Source organism: Rutidosis leptorrhynchoides, chromosome 6 (genome assembly GCF_046630445.1).
Source record: "Rutidosis leptorrhynchoides isolate AG116_Rl617_1_P2 chromosome 6, CSIRO_AGI_Rlap_v1, whole genome shotgun sequence".
In the NCBI taxonomy this organism is placed as follows: domain Eukaryota; kingdom Viridiplantae; phylum Streptophyta; class Magnoliopsida; order Asterales; family Asteraceae; genus Rutidosis; species Rutidosis leptorrhynchoides.
The window spans coordinates 362576212-362579942 of NC_092338.1; positions in this window are offsets into that span (position 1 = coordinate 362576212).

Below are 3731 nucleotides of genomic sequence, written 5' to 3' on the forward strand. Positions count from 1 at the left end.
TGGGAAGGTTGGACATTTTGCAGCTGAATGCATGTCCAGGAAACCTTCTGTCTCACATGCTAACTCTTTCTCAAAAGCTGATAAGTACAAGAACAAGTACAAAGCTATGAAAGCTCAGATGAAGGAAAGTACAAAGGCTGATAAGAAGGGAAAGAAGCCAGAAAAGATTCTAGTTGCTGAGCATCATGACTGGGATGAAACCAGCTCTTCTTCATCTTCTGACAGTGATACTGATGATGATGATGATGATGGTTATGCTTCTGGTAAAAAGCTGTGTTTGATGGCCAAAGAGGTCGAGGAGTCTGATGATGATTAATAACTTAGCTATGAGACATTAATATAAAAAGGTTGAACATAACTTACAATGATTAAAAATAGCGTAGCGTTACACGGACAGAATTTCGACTTACACACTCAAACGATCTCTATCATAAATCTTATTATTATCATAATTTAAAATTAAAATTAAGATTATTGTTATATCTTATTACATTAACATTATGATAGAGATTTTTAGATATTGATATTGATAATAGATTTTTAGGATAGAAAAAGGGATGCTTTTCAAATGATCGATAATCATCGCCTTTTATAGGCAAAATATGAAATTGAATTTTCATTTACGACCCCTGAACTATGCTAAATTAACAACTTTTTATTATTTAATATTATTCTTATTATGAATTATTTAAATATTATATTTTATTCTTGTGCATAGTTGACTCGTAATTTTTACACCGTTGCGTCGAGCGTTGAGAGTTGACTCATGTCCCGGTTCCGGATTTTCGAACGTCCTTGCGTACTATTTTATATCGTGTACTTTGCGTTTTGTAACTTGTACTCTTGTCATTTTTAGACGTTCTTCATCAATAATTTGAACCTTTTTAATTGTATCTTGTACTTTTGAGCTTTTTGGACCTTTTTGTCTTCAATTTGTCGAATCTGCCTTTTGTCTTCGCACTTATTTAATATAAACGAATATCACTTGAAAATGGAACAATTGCAACTAAAATCTTGTCTTTCTTGGGGGATAATGCTATGAAATATATGTTCCTTTTTAGCCTTATCAATATCCCCACACTTGAGCGTTGCTTGTCCTCAAGCAATATAGTCTTGAAATACTAGAATCACTTCTTTATTCTTCACACTTTGTACATCAGTGATTTTGATATGGCGGTATAAACAATGGTAGTAACGATATGGTTTACAGTCCCACATGACTATAAAAATTTAGATCCATTAAGGAAATTGGATCTTTATGAAAACATTTGATCTTTTGAAAATTCATTCTAGCTTTTACCCTAGATAAGTTTTCTGATTTGATCCATCATCGGTGTTGCAAAATATATTTGTGGATCAATATTTTGGCTAAAACTTTAGGTTCGTGTAATCCACTGCTATCCCGGTATCGGAAAGCACACATCCAGTTTACTTGTTCCGTATATTACCTTTCGGTAAACTACCGTCCGGTTGTAAAGGAAAGCGATGAACAAGAAACTGTTAAGGCAATGTCCCGTGACATGCAGATGATTATGGTCTTATTAACGTGTCGGATGCTAGAACTATCCTTGGTAGGAGCGATAGTAAAGATCATCCTATAATTTTTCGGTCTGGCACAAGGTCCTGTCTCCGACCATGCTATGCAACCACCGTTCTTACGGTTGACACCCGATTTGGTTCAGGTGACCTAATGAATTCCAGGTGAATTTCTTAGGATTTTACGTTCAATGGTAATGAACGCATTGAAAATGGTTTTTCAGAAAACAAATCGGTTTGTATTTTTGATCAAAATATTTTCTCGTTCATGCTCGAGTTTAGATATCATCGAATTCCATGAGTTTGAATTCTCAATCTTTAAGGTCAATCTCTAGGATTGAGTATTATCAGTCTTAAAAGCTGATTTTTAATCTTTAAGGAGATTATTCTTTTCTGGGGATCTGATTCATTAGTCTTATCAAGCTAATTTGCACGGTGCCTCCCCATTGTACGAGATAAATCCTTCTCATGGTTAGGATAAATCTGACCACTTGGCAACCCTGTTTGATGCTGAGGTCCGTGGATTTCCTGCTGATTTTAGAGATGACTTTTCTAGATTTTTCGTCAACCTACAGCTGGTCTGGACGACAACTTCATGACCTAAATCAAGAAGCGCGTGTCTTTTTCGGAAGACTTTACTTCCTTTTAATGATGGAATTGATTCATCGTGTAGATCCATCTTTCTTTAAAATATATTACAGTAAACCGGGTAAAACTGATTAGTATCGTCCAAAGCAAAAGTACCTGCAATAATTCTTATACAAAAATGTGATAGATAGTTCTTAATTGAATAACTTGGTACATTCTCCCCACACTTAGCTTTTATTTATTCTTTTCTTTGCCTTTTTATTCTCTTCTATCCCATTTTAAATGAATTCAAGCGTTTTGGGTTGTTTCTCAATTTATGTCCTTTTCGAGGTAACGATAATTTCGGTATTATCACCTAGTTTTCACCGTTCATAAATATGTATAAACATGATTTTAAATTCATTTAGTTGAAAATTTTTCAAATTTTCACAAAATTTGGCAAATAAACTAAGTGCAAACCCGAGAGAATTTATAACCCTTCCCCACACTTGAGATCTTGCAATGCCCTCATTTGCAAGAAATCAGTAAAAATTTAAATTCATGAGGGTGATTAGTGTAGAAAAATGATTAAAAATACCCAGTTTGTAAATTCTAAGCTCATCGAATGATAGATGGCGCGCCTCATCGTTCATTCCTTCATTTGTATATCACATTTGTTGTTTTGCGTCTTGTCGTCAAAATCAGTAGCTATTGCTGAACTTAATGTTAGTCTTTGAAAGTGCGTTGTTTTACCCTGTTTTGTACATAACATAAAATACAAACATATATACATATTTTTGAAGTTTGGTATATAACCCCACGTTCAAAAATTTATAAAATATAGTATTTTTGGCATACTTTAAATCAATAAAATTAAAAATAATGATAATAAAAGTTCTCGTCCCTCCCTCGGGTAAAGCAATTTCGGTTCAACGACCTAGTCTTTAACTCACGACGAATTTTAGAAATCATTTTTTAAACTTAATGAATTAAAGTAAATTTTGTTTTTAAATTCACACAAAACTTAAATTTAAAAAGCATATTAATTTCATATAAAACCTACAAAATAAAAAAAAATCAGAATGGGGGAGAAAACTAGTTCTTTAGTGTCTGCTAGCGGAAAAGACCAATCGGGTTCCATTCTCGGAACTACACGAGAACAGAACAACTAACTCTAGATAGCATTTTCTTTTTAGAACATTTGAATCTCCCCACACTTAGGTAGCTGTGGTGTCAAAATTGTGATTAACTTCATCGTCAATTTCTCTTGGTCTATAATCAACTTGCATATCTGTGACTTTCTCTTTAAGCCATTGGTCGGATTCCTGTGTAATATCCACAATTTCAACTAGTTTCTCCTTTTCTTTAGGTGATAGATTGGATACTAACCAGTTACATAACTTAAAGTTCCCCTTGGTTCTAGCATCGCGAATCCGTTTAATAAGTTTCTTCATTGAACTATTAATAACGGGATCATTTAATTTCGTATCAACAACGGGGTTCTTTGTTATCATGTCATCATTAGGTGTTACTTCATTTTCCCCACACTTAGGCGTTTCATTATTGCTAAGTATTACCGTTGGAGTTGGTAAAAGCACATGGTTCTTACCAATTGTTTTTACTGGTTC